This window comes from Notolepis coatsorum, assembly GCF_963971535.1.
Source record: "Notolepis coatsorum genome assembly, chromosome: 15".
NCBI classification, from domain to species: domain Eukaryota; kingdom Metazoa; phylum Chordata; class Actinopteri; order Aulopiformes; family Paralepididae; genus Notolepis; species Notolepis coatsorum.
Genome location: NC_140179.1, coordinates 16,304,327 through 16,327,238, shown reverse-complemented (window position 1 = coordinate 16,327,238; position 22,912 = coordinate 16,304,327).

The following is a 22,912-nucleotide window of genomic DNA, read 5'->3' as shown; positions in this document are numbered from 1 at the left end:
GGCCCGAGGCGCAGCCGAGGGTCGTTAGACCCCCCTAGGCATGGTTTATTGGTCACAAACCACGACTGCACGTGGTGTAAAGCTTTTATACAACTGCCAGATTCATCCAACCTTATTTCTATACAATAAACACACATTAATCGAAGATTTATTGAAAAAACCATCCGCCAGAAAAAGTAGTTCCCACAACTCCATGTGGAAGCAGCTTGAAGTGCATCCAACCAAACTAACACATCCAACTGTGTATTATTGGAATGATTGAGAGAAGTTGCCTCATGTGGAAGCAGCTTGAAGTGCATCCAACCAACTAACACATCCAACTGTGTATTATTGGAATGATTGATTGAAAATTTATTAAAACGTTTTCTTTGCCCTATAGGAAAAAAACGTTTTCTTCGCCCTATTTTTTTATTTATTTCTTTTAGCCTAAACTTAACCAGTTGGAAACCAGGGGTACAGTAATAAAATTAGCAATCAACCAATCAATCAATTCAATAGACCATGCTCACTTAAAACAGCGCTGCTTCTCTCTCAGTCTGACTCCCCCGCTGTTGCAGACAGGAGTGTGTGTGTGTGTGTGTGCGCGTGTGTGTGTCACAGTGTGTGTGTGCGTGTGTGTGTGTGTGTATGTGTGTGTGTGTGTGTGTATGTGTGTGTTTGTGGGTACGCCAGCGTCGGACAGTGTGAGAGAGAACGCTGCAGTCGGAAAGTAGGAAGGAAGAAATTTAAATCAATCAATTAATCTATCAATCAATCCGCGATTTTTCTTTTGTTCTAGATTGAGTCAAGACCCATCAATTACATCATCCAACATTGTTTAAAATACTAACACATTCCCCTTGACAGAATCGCTCCATATTTAGTCGTTATGGTGCTTTCAACATAACCATTTGTTCTCCGCGATCCTGTTTTCTCCCGGAGTGAGCCGGGGAGGGTTATGTGATTTGGTTGTGGGCGGGTCCTGAGCCCAGGACCGTGGATTGTTACCAATAAAGACGTGTGAATGGCCAATCAGAATCGAGAAATTTGCATGCCGTTGTATAAACTCATTTACAGTGCCGTCGAGATGTTACATACACAAGTGTCACAGTGTGTTCATAAATATAAAGACATCAGAATAATTAAGAGCACATTTTAAAATACATTAAAAATAAAATAATAATAAAAAATCTTTTTTTAAAGAATAAAATAGCTAAAAATTTTAACACTGGTAATAATTTAAAAACAATTACATATTGTGGTGACCTGATTGGTCGTTAAGGTTCTAAACCGACCCATAGACACTAGAGTGTCTAGCCAAAAGCAGATCTACCAAAACACCACCACTTTGGGTTGCGACCCATAGTTTGAGAACCACTGATTATTATAGACTGAGGTATAGTCCTAAAAGACATTTACATTTTAAAACCTCATGAGTATTTGTAATATTCAAATACTAATGTACAGTGATTTCCTGCACCCATCTGCTCCATACTCCTCCTTTTGAATAAACAGGTTTATATATATTTTCTTTTTTTCCCACTTTTTCTCCATTTTTTTCTGTATTTTTCTCCCATCCCAATTTAGTCGTTATGCCAATTCCCCCCTCCCCTTCCTGGTCGTTGCTCGCATGTGCCCCCCCCCCCCACAAGTCTATCAGATGCTTCCTCTGATACATAGGAGACAGCCAGCAGCATCTTTTCACCTGCCAGCGAGGACTCTCATTGGGTGAGTGTAACGTGTGGGAGTTCACCATTTCCCTCCCTCGCTGTGCAGGCGCCCTGACCGACCTGTAGGAGTCGCTGTTTACAACGACCAGATTACCACCCACCGGCTTCCCTCCCGCTGACTACCAATTGAGCCAGTATGACGGCCGGCCAAGCCGGAGGCAACGCTGACAGCCGGATTCGATACCAGTGTCTCTCGCGTTGGTGACGAGCGCTTAGTCCGCCGCGCCACCCAGCCGCCTAATAAGGTTTATATCTTGTAATTTTCTCCAAGATCTCTTGTGCTATTTTACTACAGTATATCAACCAGAAGCTGTAATAGTACTCTGCCACCACTAGAGGGAGACCAACATCAATAGCTGGTCTCACTCACTCCCCCTCACAGACTGCCCTGGGATAGGTGTAGTGAGTCACAGTACGTGTTGGAGCAGGCTGCCGGAGAGGGTAGCAGGAGGCATAAACACAGATATAAACCACCAACCAGCCAAATTGACCATTGAACGGTGGTGTTATAAACTTCTTTGGTCTTTGTCAAGTCAGCTTTATTTTTATAGCACATTTACACATGAAGCCGGAGAAGAGTAGCACCTCACCTCGTTATTAGACCGGGCGAGATATCAAAAGGAACACTGTTTATCACACTTTATACACACACAGGGAAAGTAACAGTTAGTTAGCACTTCTGAATACTTAGTAGAATATTCAGGCTGCTACATTTCCCCCCACTTTAAACTTGCCAAGTCCTCTGCAAGTTACTCAATGAAACCAGGTTAATGACATGAAAACGGTCCTTAGACCAACAGTTTCACACATTGTTTCATTAGTTTCACACACTGTTCTACAACCACACTCTTCAGCACGTAGTCCTGGCGATACCCGGCAGGGAACCGACCTCTAGTACTCCTCTGGGGTGAGCACCACCTCTGGGTCCTAACTGGGCGAGCACCATCTCTGGGTCCTCCCTGGGTGAGCACCATCTCTGGGTCCTCCCTGGGCGAGCACCATCTCTGGGTCCTCCCTGGGCGAGCACCATCGCTGGGTCCTCCCTGGACGAGCACCATCTCGGGGTCCTCTGGGGCCGGGTTCGTTCAACCTCCCCTGCGTCTGATTCTGTGTCAGATTCGTCTGTCTCTGTTGGTAGGCCCTCCCTCCGAGGCCTCTGAGGGCCGCCAGCGGCGCCCTCCTCGCCCCTGTCTCCGCCGTCCTCTCCTGAGGGGACCGGCTCCACCTCTCCTCCCTCGTCCGGCGCTGCTTCAGCGATGACCCGAGGGGCCCTGGGTGGGTTCCTCTGGGGCCGGGTTGGTCCGACTCCCCCCTTTCGGATCCCGGGTCCGTCTTCTTGCCCTCCCGGGTAGCAACACGAGAGGATGTAGGAGGGGTGGAGTCACCAAGGGGGGAATCACCAGACTCGGAAGAGCTCTGTGCAGGTTCGTGCATCCTCCGCGCGTGTTTCCCCCCGCCTCGGGCAGTCCCGTAGGTGCATATCCTGGGGCCCAAGCCCTCGGGACCACGTCTCGAGCCGGGGCACACCGTGTACACTGTTGCCTCCAGCCCTTCACCTCGGCCGCCATCCCTGTCCAGTAATAGCCCCGCCCCATTAACCCTAGTGTCCCGTGTTCGCCCAAATGTCCCCCAAGGACATGTTGAATCTCATATACGTGCCGCTGCAGCACCCCCGGCACCACCAGCTGGAGTATCTCCTCTCCCTCTCGAGGGTCACTAATTCACCTGAATAGTACCCCATTCTGCAGACGGAACCGTTCCCACTGCCCGTAGAGCTTACGTATAAGCGGGCTCGCCTCTTGCAGTCGCACTCCGGTGGGGCAGCTCCCCTTCATCACCGCCTCTCGTACGGGCCCAACCTCCAGGTCCTCCACTTGGAACCGCCGTATCTCGTCCCAGATATAGCCGCTGTCTCCCTTCTGGACCGATATCTGCCTGGCGCCGACCACTGGGACCTCCGACGGATTGGTCCGCTTCTCGGGGCTCTGGCGAGCACGGACGGAGGCCGGCCGACCACGCGCAGGCCGGAGCAAGCGAGCCTGAACTTCTTCCGCCGAGATCGTCGCATGCCCTCCGCTGTTGGCTTCCGGCGGCTCCCGCGGGCTCACCTCTTCGGTTGGCCTCGCGACCAGGGCGGGGCCCCGCGGCGGGCCAGTCCGCGCCTCGGGCCTCCGGCCACCAGCGCGTCCGTCGGGCCGGCCGCCTTGGTGGCGTATCATCTGGCACGTCACTACACCTCTCTCTCCAGCTCATCGTCTGGCGGTCGCCAGGTCGGACGACCCGCCGGCTGCTGGGTGGGTGACGCCCTGTACTGGCGGGAGAGGAACCTCGTAGCCCGGTGCTTCCGTCAGGCGTGGTTCTCCCATCGCGTGGGGGCACTCGCGGCCGATATGGCCGGGCTGTTGACAGGCGTAGCATATCAGCCTCCCATTCTCATCTCGTCTGGGTATTCCCCGCGGGGTCGCGGGCACGTCTCGCCTAGGTCGCCGTCCGGTGGCGCCTCTCTGGGGCGCGTTTCGCTCCCGTTGCAAGGCCTGGAAGAACTGTTCCTGGCGCGCGCTCAGCCGCTCTTGGCCAGCGAACAGCTGTCGGATTGACTCCTGGAGGGTGTCGGTGAGAGGAGGGGTTTTGTGTCCCTCCGCGGCGGCGGCGTGAATCATGCCCCGGGCGGGACCCTTCGTGGGGGGCAGGACCATCTCTTCCTCGGACCAGTCTATCGCCTCCATCATCAGGTCGATAAACGTCCGTCCCCCGTCCTCTCTCACGCGCCTCCTCATCTCCCGTCTCAGGCCGAGCACGAACTGCTCCTGCAGCCGGGCGGCAGGATCGTCTCTGTCCTGAATGCGCCGCATCCGCTCCTGTAGGTCGTACGCGAACTCACGCACGGTCTCACCGTCTGATTGCCGGCGGTTGAGGAACTCCCCCAGGCGGACACTGACTGGGGTTCTGTCTCCGTACGTCTCCTGCAGCAAGCGAAACAGGGCGTCGGGCCCTGGGGCGGTTCCCTCCTGGATGAAGCGCACCGTCCGCCTTGCCTTGCCCTTTAAGTGCTGCTGTATGAACTCTGCCTGTTCATCGCCGGGCACTCTGCTGGTCCGGAAATGGGCCTTCATTTACCGGACCCAGTCCTCCACCGGCGACTCTCCTCTCTCTCTTCCTCCTCCAAACTCGCTGCATTTCCGGTCCCGCTGGACATACACGGTCTGCGAGGGGGGCGGGCAGGATTCACGGCCCTCTCTGTTGAGGGTGGCTTGTGTCTGTTCCAGGGCCAGCGCCTGCCGCTCCAGGAGGCCTGCTTGCCAATGGGCTTTGTCCGCCAGGGCCTTCACCTGGGCGGTCAGCTCCTCCATGGCCTCCGTGCCCTCCTTCTTCACTTCGGTGGCGGCGTCTGGGCCGTCTCTCTGCTCCCGCAGAGCCACCTGCGCGTACCGCTTCTCCTGGAGTGCCTGCTCGGTCAACTCCTTTATCAGTGCCGCCTGAGTCCGACACTTCTCCTGCAGCTCCTCGAACTTCGCCGCCATCTCCTGCGCGGTGCGGGTCCCTTCTTCGGACGTCATGGTCTCTCTACTGGTCTGTGTCAAGGAAGTGGAGTAGGATGTTGATCCTGTTTGTGACGCCAAATGTAGAAGGGTGGATTATCCCTGCTTGTGGGAGTAGTAGTACACACTGGGTAGTAGGATACTATAGAATTGGACCTATATGTACCCCCGTCTTTGGCCCGGAACGTCGTTCTGGAGGGCTTGCAGCAGGAGTGGATGGGGCACAGGATTTACTAACCTGGGAACTGGTACTCTGGTCTCCCTCGCCTTCCAAGGCGGTCAGCAGTAGCTCCCCACACACTCTCACTTCCCCCAGTACCTCCGACAGCCCTCCCACACCCAGTGACTGTCAGTTCAATAGTATTATTGGGCTTCCCTTTAAGCAGTACCCTTCCTTGACCACCTGTATAGACCCTTCAAATGCTATTCTGTGAATGGGGTGTAAGGGTTAAATAATTATGCAGTCACAATATTTACCCAGGGGTTAGAATAGCAAATGGAAGAAACAGACACACAGACAATGCTCCCAATAAGGTCTACTTTATATAGAAGCCTGGGCAGGTTATCAGTTACAGTTAATACTTCCAATGTATTCAAACATGGCACCGGGTGCTCTCACTGTTAATGTAGGGGAAACTATTCCCACCCTAGTTATATTAATACTGGCTGAGTGTCTCTCTCTTCAGCGCCCTGAGGTCCCTTGGATGTTTTCCGCGTATGGAATTCGAACTTGGAAGGGTGAGGCGTGACCACTTCCGGTGTAATATAGAGTCACGCATAGGAGTGGCGTGGTCACGTGCAAGTGGGTGCATTTGATTTTGTTTCCCAGAGTACAGTAGGTACTGGAGATAATGTAATATCTCAGTAGGCAGAGCGAGACACTCAGCCAGTATTAATATAACTAGGGTTATAGGATAACCTTACGTTTGTGGTTCCTGTTTCAAGGGACCAACCAACCCATTGTGGACCCGCATCACAGACGTCAGCACACAGACAAATGCTATTCTTCCCCCTAAATAGCATGGGATTCTGATAGAGACGTGTGTGTGTGTGTGGGGGGGGATACTTTATGTCACACTGCATTCAGAGGCTCAGACAAAAGCTCTTTCACCCCATCTGCCTGCCTCCTCCTCTCTATCCCCATTATTCCTGTCTCTCTGCTTGTCTCCCTCTCTCTCTCTTTCTGCTTGTCTCTCTCCCTGCTTGTCTCTCTCTGTGTCTCTCTGTGTGTGTGTGTCTCTCTCTCTCTCTCTCTCTCTCTCTCTCTCTCTCTCTCTCTCTCTCTCTCTCTCTCTCTCTCTCTCTCTCTCTCTTTCTCTCTCTCTCTCTGTAGGCTGGTCTGGTGTAGGCTGGTTGGGCTAATAGTCTCCTCCTCAGCCTCTTCTAGTAAAGGGGCACTTCACCAAAAAACTATGCAGATTTTCTTTGCTCATAATCTTACACAGATCCAAAAAAAATAGAAAAATCCATAATCAAAAAGTCTTCTTATTAGAGAAATTAATGGCGATTGGATGCAGTGTATGGATGCAACCACTAGATGGCGATGGTCACCACATTCACTCCCCATACTCACATTGGTTCTGAAGAACTGATAACACCTCTTTGCTGTTACTGTCAGTAATAAACAAATTGATGAACAATAACTTTCTCAAATTGAATGAGGACAAAACTGAAGTCCTACTTGTTGGCCCCAAATCAAAAAGAGAGATGCTAACAAATAATCTAGGAAGTTTAACCACTTGGATTAAACCGGAGGTGACATTAAAGTCTCTGTCATCCTGGACACAGATTTGAACTTCAAAGCACATTTAAACAAAGTGACCAAAATAGCTGTCTTTCATCTCAGAAACATAGCGAAGGTACAACCATTCATAAATCAAAATGATGCAGAGAAGCTAACTCATGCTTTTATATCTACATTTACATACATTTAGTCATTTAGCTGACGCTTTTATCCAAAGCGACTTACAAGTTCTGTACGACAAGTCATCAGGAAGGGTACAACTCTATCAGCTGAGTAACAATGTTCATCAAAGTGTTGCGTGTTACAGTGTAGGTTAGTAGGTTAGTAGGTTATATCTAGCCGACTAGACTACTGCAATAAATGCACTATTCACTGGTCTCCCCAAGAAAACAACTGAAAGACTTAGCTCATTAAAAACTCTGCAGCTAGACTATACTAACTAATACCAAAAGGAGGGAACACATTAGTCCTGTCTTAGCTGCTTTACACTGGCTTCCTGTAACTTTTAGAATAGATTTTAAGGTGCTTCACCTCACATACAAAGCTCTAAATGGACAAGGACACAGCTACATTGCTGACGCTCTAATAAACTACACACCCGCCAGAACACTGCGATCATCAGACGCAGGTCTATTAGAGGTCACCAGAAAGAGTCATAAGAAGATCGGTGATGCAGCCTTTGTAAACTACGCCCCAAAACTGTGGAACACGTTACCCAACAATATTAGGGAAGCCAATACGTTAGACATTCTTAAAAGGCAGCTTAAAACCTATCTCTTTACCAAAGCATTTGACTGACTTTACACTATTATACTGCACTATTTCTCTGTGATTGACATTGCACTATTTCTCTGTTTTATTCCCCATGTTTTTATTCTCTTTTATTATATCCGAGGCTGGACAACCGTACTAGTCAATTACTGTACGGTCAAAGTGGGTATCAAACAAGAGGGAAGACTGTCAGGTTTTAAACTGTGGATACCAAACAGAGAAGGTAAAGACTACTTTAAACTGTTAAACAGTAATCCAGAAATGTTTTATTGCACTGTCAAAAACTGTGATTTTATAGTATATCTGCACTTTATGTGCTCATTTCATCATTCATGTCTTTTCTATTCTACTAGAACTGAATCAAACCATAAACAATGTGGTCTGTTGGGATTTTAGATCCTAATGTGAAAAACTGTGATTTTATCTGCTCATTTTACCCTTGCTATTATTTGACTTATTTTTACTTGTATCTCTACGCCCCACTATCCGCTGGGTGCATACTATGACTTTTACCATGTTTTGTAACAGATTACAGAAATTCAAGAAGCCTATTGGAACATGAGGTTCTGATATGATTTGATTAATATATCTGCATTATTTTATCCCACTTTATGCTTTGCTCTTGCTGCTTGTTTTACACTGATTTTATGTCTTATTTCTTACTGATGTAAAGCACTTTGAACTGCAATCCCCTTAATGAAAGGTGCTATACAAATAATGTTATTATTATTATTGCTTTGACCGACTCAGATCTGGAACACAGTCTTTCATTCTTCACTCTGTACGTTGAGGGTTCCATTCCCTCCAAGATACAATCAGAAGCCAACGTTAAACCCTCCAACCGTAACGTTTGGGCTTTTGCTCTCACTTGGGAGCAAAAGCCCTGGCGTCACCTTGGAGTATTTCACCATTTCCTCTCCTCTAAATTGTCCTGATTGCTCTAATTAACGCCCACTGTGTGTAGCTTACTCTCCTTCATAATGTTCCTCTGGTATGCTGTTCGTTGTCAGTTCTCCTCTGATCACAGACGTGAGTACTCTACCTGAAAGCATTTGTTATATTATCGTATAGCTTACGCTCTGCTCTATTGGAACCCTATCCCTTATCAATCTAATACTGAATAAATGTCTTCACATTTACACACCCATCCGCCTGGCCACACCCACATCCGCTCCTCTACATAAGCGGGGATGTGGCCATATTAACAGCTCCTTCCCTATTTTCACCACCGACAAGTGTCTGTATACACCACTTGAGTTTAGTGCCGAAATAGTTGTTGGAAAGGAGCTACGTGGACATTGTATCTTATTTTTCTCTCTCTCGCCAATTTACGAGAAAAGCTAAGACATAATGTTTGCACCTTCGGAGGGTTTGGACGCTTGCAACGTCACCCTTCACCAGTGCTTCACCATTGCCGCATCCTCCGTGCGTCGTGGGGCGTCTCTGGCTCCGCGGTCGTGACAGTCAGATATGCCTGGGCGACGCCCGGTGGTGAGTTTGCCTCTCCGAGGGGCCGTTGAGCCTCCATCTCCCGTGAGATGGCCTGGTTCCGGCCCTGGTTCCCGGCCGACAGCTCCTCTGGTGGCTAGGGATTTGCAACGCAGACTCTTCGCCTCTGCTCGCTTTCGTCGTAAGGCGGCGAGCAGCAGGGGCCAACGGCCAGGCTTTGATGTTGTGCTGGAGCCGGACGAGAGTTCTCTTGCCTCGTCTCCATTTCCGATGGAGACTGAGGATTATATGGAGGGGGCGAGAGCTCTCTTGTTCGAAGCCCCAGTAGAGACGTATCACTCTCCCCCTCGGGGAGTGGCAGGGAGTGTTGCGTCTCCTTGGGGTCCCTTGTACTCCGGGGTTGGGTTAGAACCTCCGACCCTGAGACTGAGATGCCCAGCTATCTGCCGCGTCGGATGGTGGCGCCCGTGGCAGCCTCCCGTACGCGAGGGACGCAAGTGACGTGGAGGGAGGTACGCAAGGGGAGTTGCTTGCCTTGTTCCCCGAGCTCATGGCGGCCGCCGCAGCTGCTAATTGCGTGGCGTTGCCGCAGACTCTGCCAGCACCTGTTCCTGATGACATGATAGGTCATCTCTGGCAACGTCGTCCTGTGAGAGAGACGGGCGTTGTCTGCCCATTCTTCCCATCAATGGAGGCCTACGTGAAACAGGGACAGGTAATCTCCCGCATTGTTGGCCTTACCCCCGCCTACGTGCCAGTCACGCGGGTGGCGGGTTTGGTCCAGGGGCTAAAGGACGGGGTGCCTCGGCTTGATAGCCCGATGGCATCCATACTTTGTCTCGAAATGGTGTGGGAGCCGTTGCGAAAGGCAAAAGGCAGATGGCTAATTAGAGTGACCAGGTGTACAACGCCGCGACTCAGAGCCTAGCTGCGACCTCCAACATTGCGCAGCTAGCGCGCTACATGTCGGGGATGATGGCGGGCGGGTCGGTATTGGATGACCATCAACAATATCTTCATGCCCAGGCGGCTGGAGCCATCCTGCACCTAACCCAGCTGCAGGCGATAGCCGCGGGGAAGGAGCGCGCCCTGGCCACTCTATCCCAGCGCCACCTTTGGCTGCAGCAGGCACGGGTGCCGGAGCAGAAGAGGATTCCCCTGCTCACGGCCCCCCTCTCCGATGCTGGGCTATTCGGGTCGGCCATGCAGCAGATGACGGCAGCCTGCAGAGAGATGGAGGAGGAGCGCTCTGTGCTCCAACCCCATTTCCCCCGACCCGATGCCACCGGTGATGTCCGGAGGAAGCAACGCCGGCAGAGGACCGCGACCGTTGCCTCCGCCACCACCGCCACCACCGCCGCCGCTACTGGACCTTCGGCGAAGAAGGCCAGGAGTGGAGGGAGTGCCTCGTCCGCAGCAGCCAGCCGCCCCACACCCGGAGGTAACGGTAGGGATCGACGTGACCAGGCTCCCCAGAACCGTTCCTCCGGGCCGGCTCCCCGTGGGGGCAAGCACCGCTCTGCACGCGGCAGGCGCCGCTAGTGACTCCCCTGTTTACCCCCCCCCCCCCGCCCCCAACATATAATTTTGTTATTAAATAAAAAGTCCCTCCTGGTGAGGGACTGTTTTTTGTTACAAAATGTGTTTATTCACTATATATTGGGGATACAATGTATAAACCCTAACCTAGCTGTGGGGTTGTGTGTTTGCTTAGGGAGTAGGACAGTTTTCTTGGAAATTGTTTTCTGGTCGCTATATATATGTGTGCTTAGCAAGGCCTGTGGCTAGCACTCGGTCAAAAGACTTGTCTTCCCTCATCATGAAGAAGACTGTGTTCTTCTTGCAGTAATAAGAGTGAATTTTACCTTTTTATCTGAGGGGGTTGTGTGTATTCTGTTACGTTTGGGAAACATGGCATCGAGTCCACAACCAGGTTAGAGTGTTAGCCTACAGTGTTAGCCTACAGAAGCCTAGGGAGTTCCCTGGTCCCACGCCATATTTGGGCAGGTGGGTCACGGAATTTCCCCGGCCATAGAATATGTCACTGGCCGCGTTTCTATTGGTCGTGAGGCTTCCGTGAGTTTTTTTCAGGCTCCATGTTGTGGACCGCTGTTATTGTCAAGATTGAGTTATGCGGTGAGTTGGAAACTTTGTTTTCTGCTCTGCTCTCTATTGCATATGTGTTGAGCTTTTGGTCACGTGGCTCAATGTTTACATATATCTTTTCAATTATTACTCACGTGGGAGGTCTTTCTGGGGGTTCCCTGTCTCCTCTCTTATACAGAGCAGTGTTGACAGGGGTTCTTTCCCTCAGATGCGTCATATGGGGCCCATGTCTGTGTCTTTTGGCCAGCTTCCTGCCGCTCGTCCCATGGAGGAAACGTTATCTGGGTTCTTGTTAGAATTACCATTGATGTGTTTTGGGTCTCGACGTGTACATAGCGCTGGCCCTGGGTGCTTCAGTGTGGAACCACGCATGGGCTGGCGTGCCTTGGTTGCTCATTATAGAAACAGCGTTTTTTGTAGAGCAACTGGGATGGAGATTTTATCTCTTCCGAGCGCCAGTGTACTAGGTTAGTCTCGACGAATTCTTGCTCATCTCTGGGGGGAGATGACGGAGTAGATCGAAACATTGGTGGAGGGGTCTCACGCCCATGGGGTGGGCCACCGGGCGCGGTGCGTTCATGTTCTGACTGTCTTGGTGGCGCCCTCTGTGATGTTTTAGATCAACACGCGTTCGCCCCTCCCTTCCCCTGCTTGGCGGGGCTGGGAGGGGGCTGTTGAGGTGGTTCTATTGTACCCCTCTGGCATCCCTGTGTACGTCCTGGTCCGCTGGGCCCAGGTCCGGACTCGTTCTCGTCGACCTGTTGGCCTGGGTTAACCCCTTCTTGAAAACTGAAACACTTGTACTGCCTGTATAGCCGGTGTATACGCGCAGTTGTGTTTCGGAGTTTTTTCTTGGGGGGGTTAAGGGAACAACCGCCTCCTGTTAAACTAAACATAGGGGGGTGGTTGGTTCTCCGGTGTGTTGGTAGCAGAGTCGACTCTCGGGTCTAGGCCAGGCTTGACCCCGTCTGCCTGCGAGTGTGCCCCCGCACTTTTCATGACGTCTGCCAATCGTGTCAGCCTTCTCTGCCTCGGCCTCTCTAGGGGGTCGGGTTTTGTGGAGGCTGCGACATGGTGCACAGCATACCAAACGCCCCTTCCGCCGGGGTGCTGTTCACAGTCCGCAGTGCTCCGGGCACAGGTCGAGTTACGCTTTTGACCTGTTACCAGGATTGAGGGATCAACCTCTTTGGGGGTTGTCTCCCCGGTGCGCCGACTGGCCCCACTGTGTTGTGGGGTTGTAGCCTCTGTAGAGTGCTTCAGGGCGGTGTGCTGTAGGGGGGAAGGGCCTGCTCTTGGATTGGGCCCTGTCCGATACGCTGGCGATGTGGGGGGTGGTGTCACTAGTGACCGTCTGGTGGGGTCTCGATGCTACGGCATCGTTGGCCTCACCAGGCCCCCTTTCCGGGGGGTCCTGACCCTCAGGCTGTTCCTGGGGCTGGGTCCTCCTCCGCACTCCGCTGCTATGGCCTTGCCATGGGGTTGGGTTCTTGACCTTTGACCCCGTGATGTTAGGGGCTGTAACGGGTTTTTTTCCCTTCCCGTTCATTCCCTAGTGGCATGTGGGATGCGCGCCTGAGTAGTCGCGGGTCCTTCTGTGTGAAGGTCAGTCCCACGATCTGCTCACCCTGTGCGTTTGAGTTGCTAAACCCTCTTCGCACAGTCGGATCCGATTCCCTCCCGCCCCCCTCTAGGGCGGTCCGGGGGCTCGGGTCCTCCCCGGTTCTGATGGTTGTGGGGGGCCTCAGCGGGTGCATTTGTCGAGCTTCCACTCTGCTCAGCTCCTGTGTTCCAATAGAGCAGAGCGTAAGCTATACGATAATATAACATACGGTTATCCTATAACCGTAGTTATATGAGTATAGCGAGCGCTCTGCTCTGACTCACTGAGGACCCTGTGGTCTTCGCCTTCGGTGGTGAAAGACTTGGGAAGGAGCTGTTAGTATGGCCACGTCCCCGCTTATGTAGAGGAGCGGATGTGGGTGTGGCCAGGCGGATGGGTGTGTACATGTAAAGAAATGTATTCAGTATTAGATTGATAAGGGATAGGGTTCCAATAGAGCAGAGCGCTCGCTATACTCATATAACTACGGTTATAGGATAACCGTATGTTATTGCTCACGTCGGGAGCATAATTGTGATACCAAGGTTGGTGTCGTGCTTTGTCCATTTAGTATTAATTTATTCATTATTAAAGTATTTATCGTGTGGATGTTTGCCATGCAAACATTTCTCAGTTCGAGTTAGAACTACTTCCTCGTCTTTGGAGACTAATGTCTTCTATTTTCTTTCCCTGTTTCAAAGTATTTGTTTTGTCGTGTTAAGCTTCATGTTCACAATAAAGAAACTGTTTAATTGTGAAAGAACAACTATCGCATTCCGCCTCCTCTGTTCAACTCTGCAATTGGGTCCAACACACCTACCCCATCGTAACATCCAACCGTGTTGGGTCAACGTGTCCAAAGCAGCATTTATGTTTACGGGACGTCAGGCTTCACCTCACACATCACCTTAACTTTAACCTTAGCCTCATTGGACCTCACGCCTCACCTTAATTCTAACCTTAACCTCATTGGACCTCACGCCTCACCTTAACCTCATTGGACCTCACTCCTCACCTTAACCTCATTGGACCTCACGCCTCACCTTAACTCTAACCTTAACCTCATTGGACCTCACTCCTCACCTTAACCTCATTGGACCTCACTCACCCTAACTTTATAATGATTTCAGTTAACTAAATATTCAGCTAATATTGAAGCTAACTACTTGAAGTTGAAAGACTGCATGTCATCATACAGATGTAATCAACATGGGCAAACATGCACACACACAAACACCCACACGCACACACACACACACACACACACACACACACACACACACACACACACACACACACACACACACACACACACACACACACACACACACACACGCACACACACAGGTTCCTTGGCAACCACACAGTTACTAAGAGACTGATTGCAAAGAGGCAACGTTTCCATGGCAACGCTAGTGGCTGAGTCATCTGTACCGCAGTGCGTGCCCTCGCATCAGTGTGCTGCTCCTAGTGTGTGTGTGTGTGTGTGTGCGTGTGTGCGTGTGTGTGTTCATTCATCTCTGCATGCCTTTGAAAGGGATTGTTGATATTCAAACAGTTTTGACATGTTATTGAATCGTATCTTACTGTTCAACAGCCTCTGAGTTCTCCCTGGAAAGCATCTTTCAGTGTCTTCCACGAGATGGAGAAGTGTCCACACTTTGTTTGTCTTCCTTCGGATTTACTCTTAGCTGTCAATCTACCACCGTCCACACGAGTCACACGAATATTAAGAATCCTATGATAGATAGATAGACAGATAGATAGATAGATAGATAGATAGATAGATAGATAGATAGATAGATAGATAGATAGATAGATAGATAGATAGATACATAGATAGATAGATAGATAGATAGATAGATAGATAGATAGATAGATAGATAGATAGATAGACAGACAGACAGACAGACAGACAGACAGACAGACAGACAGACAGACAGACAGACAGACAGACAGACAGACAGACAGACAGACAGACAGACAGATAGATAGATAGATAGATAGATAGATAGATAGATAGACAGACAGACAGACAGACAGACAGACAGACAGACAGACAGACAGATAGATAGATAGATAGATAGATAGATAGATAGATAGATAGATAGATAGATAGATAGATAGATAGATAGATAGATAGATAGATAGATAGATAGATAGATAGATAGATAGATAGATACTTTATTGCCATTTCAACACATGGTTGATTGGGATTTGTCTCGGTGCAATGGTCATTTCATCATAAAACAGTGGAAACAATATACAGTATAAAAAACATACATTTACATTTACATTTAGTCATTTAGCTGACGCTTTTATCCAAAGCGACTTACAAGTTCTGTACGACAAGTCATCAGGAAGGGTACAACTCTATCAGTCATTCTCCTTCATCTTAGATGTTTAAGAGCAGGTCGTTCTCCTTCATCTTAGATGTTTAAGAGCAGGTCATTCTCCTTCATCTTAGATGTTTAAGAGTAGGTCATTCTCCTTCATCTTAGATGTTTAAGAGCAGGTCGTTCTCCTTCATCTTAGATGTTTAAGAGCAGGTCATTCTCCATCTTAGATGTTTAAGAGCAGGTCGGAGATCTCCTCCATCTTAGATGTTTAAGAGCAGGTCATTCTCCTTCATCTTAGATGTTTAAGAGCAGGTCGTTCTCCATCTTAGAGATGTGAGCAGGTCATTCTCCTTGCACCATTCAACAAGGCTATCAACTTCAGCTCTATAGACCGATTAATCCCTGTTCTTAATTAATCCTACTACTGTTGTGTCATCCGCGTATTTATAGAATCTAACAGAATCAGAGTAGAGCAGAAGAGCAGAGGAGAGAGAACACAGCCCTGTGGGGCCCCGGTGTTCAAGATCCTGGATCTAGAGCAGTGGTTCTCAACTGGTATAGCCTCGGGACCCAACATTTTCCTTAGTCATTAAGTCGCGACCCAACATTTTGAACCACTATGATTTATGTAAAAAAAAATATTTGCAGTAATACGCAATCTTTCAAAACATGAAATAAACACAAAAAAGTGCAACAAAAGTGCAACTATTGCTAAAAACCCAATAAAATAAAAGAATAATAAATAATATATGCTTCTTAGCAGATTTATTAGCTTAACATAACAGACCTACATTTGGGGGAACTAATGGGATAACTGAGTTTGCAACAAAAGTGCAACTAGGGCTAAAACCCAATGAAATAAAATAATAATAAATAATATGCTTCTTAGCAGATTTCTTAGCTAAACATAACAGACCTAAGTGTGCTGAGAGACCAATTTAAAAAAATCCTTCATATGAGAAAGATTACTTACTTTGAGATCCTTTATATGAGAATGTTCCATATTACTTTAAAATCCTTTATAATAATAATAACAAACTTTATTTGTATAGTAACACACTGACAGTGACTACCATACACTGGCACCAGGCACACATCACACTACACACTGACTACCATACACCGGCACCAGGCACACATCACACTACATTATGACTACCATACATTGGCACCAGGCACACATCACACTACACACCGACTACCATACACTGGCACCAGGCACACATCACACTACACACTGACTACCATACACTGGCACCAGGCACACATCACACTACACACTGACTACCATACACTGGCACCAGGCACACATCACACTACCCACTGACTACCATACACTGGCACCAGGCACACATCACACTACACACTGACTACCATACACTGGCACCAGGCACACATCACACTACACACTGACTACCATACACTGGCACCAGGCACACATCACACTACACACTGACTACCATACACTGACCAGGCACACATCACACTACACACTGACTACCATACACTGGCACCAGGCACACATCACACTACCCACTGACTACCATACACTGGCACCAGGCACACATCACACTACACACTGACTACCATACACTGGCACCAGGCACACATCACACTACACACTGACTACCATACACTGGCACCAGGCACACATCACACTACACACTGACTACCATACACTGACCAGGCACACATCACACTACATTATGACTACCATACACTGGCACCAGGCACACATCACACTACACACTGACTACCATACACTGGCACCAGGCACACATCACACTACACACTGACTACCATACACTGGCGCCAGGCACACATCACACTACACACTGACTACCATACACTGACACCAGACACACATCACACTACACACTGACTACCATACACTGACACCAGGCACACATCACACTACACACTGACTACCATACACTGGCACCAGGCACACATCACACTACACACTGACTACCATACACTGACACCAGACACACATCACACTACACACTGACTACCATACACTGGCGCCAGGCACACATCACACTACACACTGACTACCATACACTGGCACCAGGCACACATCACACTACATTATGACTACCATACACTGACACCAGACACACATCACACACTGACTACCATACACTGGTACCAGGCACACATCACACTACATTATGACTACCATACTGGCACCAGGCACACATCACACTACACACTGACTACCATACACTGGCACCAGGCACACATCACACTACACACTGACTACCATACACTGGCGCCAGGCACACATCACACTACACAATGACTACCATACACTGACACCAGACACACATCACACTACACACTGACTACCATACACTGGTACCAGGCACACATCACACTACATTATGACTACCATACACTGGCACCAGGCACACATCACACTACACACTGACTACCATACACTGGCACCAGGCACACATCACACTACACACTGACTACAATACACTGGCACCAGGCACACATCACACTACACACTGACTACCATACACTGACACCAGACACACATCACACTACACACTGACTACCATACACTGGCGCCAGGCACACATCACACTACAGACTGACTACCATACACTGGCACCAGGCACTCATCACACTACATTATGACTACCATACACTGACACCAGACACACATCACACTACACACTGACTACCATACACTGGTACCAGGCACACATCACACTACATTATGACTACCATACACTGGCACCAGGCACACATCACACTACACACTGACTACCATACACTGGCACCAGGCACACATCACACTACACACTGACTACCATACACTGGCGCCAGGCACACATCACACTACACAATGATTACCATACACTGACACCAGACACACATCACACTACACACTGACTACCATACACTGGTACCAGGCACACATCACACTACATTATGACTACCATACACTGGCACCAGGCACACATCACACTACACACTGACTACCATACACTGGCACCAGGCACACATCACACTACACAATGATTACCATACACTGACCAGGCACACATCACACTACACACTGAATACCATACACTGACCAGGCACACATCACACTACACACTGACTACCATACACTGACCAGGCACACATCACACTACACACTGACTACCATACACTGGCACCAGGCACACATCACAATGGCTGAACGGCTCAGGAGACAGGGATTGATATCAGCCAATTAAGGGGAAGGGATGATTAGGTGGCCTTGATGTCAGAGACCTGATTGGGAATTTGGCCAGGAACGTCGGGGAACCCCCTACTCTTGACGATAGGCACCCTGGGTTCTTTAACGACCGAATTCAGTCAGGACCTCGGTTTAACATCTCATCCGAAGGACGGCACTTGCAGCTGTACGGTGTCCCTATCACCGTAACAGGGGCATTGTTACTGACAAGTACAGAGGACAGAGTGCCCCCTGCTGGACAACAACCACTTTCCGACAGCAGCCTTGACCGGGGCTCGAACCGGTGATCCTCTGATCATCAGTCCGGAGCTCTACTCATGTAGCCACGCTGCCTGACAACATAGAGAGAAAGAGAGAGAGAGAGAGAGAGAGAGAGAGAGAGAGAGAGAGAGAGAGAGAGAGAGAGAGAGAGAGAGAGAGAGAGAGAGAGAGAGAGAGAGAGAGAGAGAGAGAGAGAGAGAGAGAGAGAGAGACTTCAACCCTTCAAAGTGTGTGTGTGTGTGTGTCTGTGTGTGTGTCTGTGTGTGTGTGTGTGTGTGTGTGTGTGTGTATAAATGTGTGTATAAGTGTGTGTGTGTGTCTGATAGCAGTGAGGGAGCTCTTTGTTTGAGGGACATGAATTACTTTGCTTGCGTCAAAAAGGGTTGCCTGCCACAGAGTGGTACACAGAACCCCCCCGACCCCCCCCCCCTTTCCACCCCCCTTCCACCGCCCCCCCCCCCCCCCCAACCTCCACCGAGAATGACCCTCCACATTCACATTTACATTTGCTCATTTAGCTCATTTAGTAAACAGAGACTTGGCGCTGCTGTGATGGCTGCCTTTCTGATCGCTCCGACGAGACTGTGCTTTATTTTGTTAATTTTTATAGTATTAGGAGTTTTATTTGCACCAACTGTTGGTGCATTATATGTGTATGACCGTCAGTCAATCATTGACATTGGATTACGGGAAACTTACCAACTGGATTACTCGCTGGATCAACTTTCCGAACCACATCAATGGCCGGAAGAAATCCTCCGGAGACTAGGACCGGATCCTTTGTTCCTAGACCCCAGGAAAAGACGTCGAGGAAAAAGGTCTGGGATCCGAAACAGGCTGAGATCCAGACGACACCGTACACCACTTCCCAGTATATTGCTAGCCAATGTACAATCAATAGACAATAAACTGGATGACATCCGAGCAAGGATTCAATATCAAAGAGACGTTAGGGACTGCAATGTCCTTTGCTTCACCGAAACTTGGCTAACACCGGAGGTTCCAGATCACGCGATTCAACCAACGGATCACTTCTTTATCCATAGGAAGGATCGGACACAATCAGAGTCCGGTAAACAACGTGGTGGAGGTATTGCCTTCATGTTTAACAAAAATTGGAGTGATCCAACGAATGTGAAGGAATTATCCAACTACGGCTCCCCAGAACTGGAATATATAACCATCAAGTGTCGTCCTTTCTTCCTCCCGAGGGAGTTAACGGCGATCGTCCTGGTCGGAGTGTATATTCCACCGCAAGCCAACAACAACGCCGCGCTCTCCAGACTACACGACGAGGTAAATAATATACAAGCGACGAACGTTAACGCCGCCATTTTAGTACTGGGAGATTTCAATAGCGCCAATCTGAGAAAGGTATTGCCTGATTTCTACCAGCATGTGACTTGCAACACCAGAGGCGGTAACATCCTAGATCACTGTTACACGCAATTTAAAGGTGGCTACAAGGCTCATTCTGATAGTGGCTTTGGCAAGTCAGATCACGCATCCATTTTCCTTACACCAAAGTACAGACAAAGAATTAAAAGTACTCCCGTAGTCTCGCGAGAGGTGCAGAAATGGGATGTGACGTCAGAGGATACGATCCGGTCAGTGTTCCACAACACAGACTGGATTGTATTCCGCGACACAGATAACATTAATGCCTACACGGAGACAGTGCTGGACTATGTCTGTACTAGGGTGAAAGAAACAATCCCCACTACCAAAATGAAAGTTTACCCAAATCAAAAACCCTGGGTAGACAAATCCGTCCGTGAAGCTCTGAGAGAGCGCACCAAAGCATACAATGACGGCCTAGTGGCAGGCAACATGAATGACCACAAGGTGGCGCAACACAACGTAAGGAGGACAGTGTCAGAGGCCAAACGGCGCTACAGGGATAAAATTGAACTCCAGTTTGAACAAGCTGACTCTAGAGCTATGTGGCAGGGGCTCAAAACGATGACAGACTACAAAGGCGCCTCCCTCAAACTGAACAATGACATCTCCTTAGCAAACGACCTCAATACCTTCTATGCAAGGTTTGATGCTGGTAATAACAACACCAGCTCACAAGCCTCGGCAATGGGGGGGGGGGGGGTCGGCTGCTGATGGAGGCGCAGTGTTCAGGGTAACAGAGCATGAGGTGAGGCGGACCTTTAAAAAAGTGAATATCAGGAAGGCAGCAGGTCCGGACGGCATCCCCGGCCGCGTCCTAAAAGTCTGTGCCGACCAACTGGCCCCAGTATTCACTGACATATTTAACCTGTCCTTAGAACAGGCTGTCATCCCCACCTGCCTGAAGAAGTCCACTATTATCCCTGTACCCAAAAAATCCAAGCCTGCTTGCCTCAACGACTACCGCCCTGTAGCTCTCACCTCCATAGCCATGAAGTGCTTTGAGAAGCTAGTAAAGGGCTACATCTGCTCCTCCCTCCCCATCAACATGGACCCCCTGCAATTTGCATACCGCCCCAACAGGTCCACGGAGGACGCCATATCCCATGTGCTGCACACAGCAGCATCACACCTGGACAAGAGGCAGGGGAACTATGTGAGAATGCTATTCATCGACTACAGCTCGGCATTCAATACCATAGTCCCCTCCATACTCATAGCCAAGCTCAGGGACCTGGGCTTGGGCTATGACCTCTGCCAGTGGGTCTTGGACTTCCTGACTGGCAGACCCCAGGTGGTGAGAGCAGGCAACTGCACCTCCTCATCCATCACCCTCAACATAGGGGCCCCCCAGGGCTGTGTTCTGAGTCCCCTCCTCTACTCCCTGTACACACACGACTGTGTGGCTCAGCGGAGTAGCAATACAATCGTCAAATTTGCTGACGACACAGTGGTGGTGGGCCTGATCTCTGCCAACGACGAGAGGGCCTACCTGGAAGAGGTCAAGGTCCTGGCGGGATGGTGCCAGGAAAACAGCCTCTCCCTGAACGTCAGCAAAACAAAGGAGATGATTGTGGACTTCAGGAGGTCGGGGGTCAAGGACTACAGCCCCCTCAGCATCGACGGGCACCGGTTGAGAGAGTCAACAGCTTCAAGTACCTCGGAGCCCACATATCCGAGGACTTGAAATGGACCATACACATTAACAGTGTGGTGAAGAAGGCACGACAACGCCTCTACTTCCTCAGGCGCCTAAGGAAGTTCCAAGTCAGCCAGAAGATCCTTAAGAACTTCTACTCATGTACAATAGAGAGCATCTTGACCGGCAACATCACCTCCTGGTTTGGGAATAGCACTGCAAAAGACCAAAGCAGACTACAAAGAGTGACACGTTCAGCCGAACGCACAATTGGAGGGGGCTCCCCACTCTCCAGAACATTTACAACAAGCGTTGCAAGGGGAAGGCTAAGAGAATTATTAAGGACTCGAGCCACCCGAACAACTGCCTCTTTGAACTGCTGACGTCAGGCAAGCGACACAGGAGTCTCAAGGCGAGCACAGAAAGACTCAGAAGTAGCTTCTATCCCCAGGCCATCAGGCTGCTAAACGAACAATGAATGAACACTACACAACAACAACCACCAAACACACATAGCACACACATCCACACGCACACACTCACTTTAAACAAACACACTGTAGCACCCACTACACACACTTTATAGCACACACCCACTTTAAACAAACACACTGTAGCACCCACTCCCACACTTTATATTTATGGATGAAGGATTGCACTACAACTCGTACACCTTACTGTAAATTGTACCTAAAATTGTACCTCATCCCATTTCTGCTTTGCACTAGATAGTACTGTACATTAGTACACTGCATAGTATGTGTTTATTGTATATTATATGGTAACTCAGAACATTGTACATATGTCTATACCGAACAACTGTGACCTCATTCTTCTTCTAAATTCATGCTATATTATGTTATTATGTTATTTGATACTATCTTGTCTAGCACAGTCTCTGGAGCTGAACAGTAAGAAGCATTTGTATGAAAGTATTCTGTACTTCTGTATGACAACTATTAAAGAACTTGAGCTGATGCTTTTTTTCAAAGCGACTTACAAGTTTTGTACAACAAGTCAGCAGGAAGGGTACAACTCTATCAGCTGAGTAACAATGATCAAACAGTGCTGAAACTTGGGTGCTGCAGTGTTGAGTGCAGAGTAGTAGAGACATGT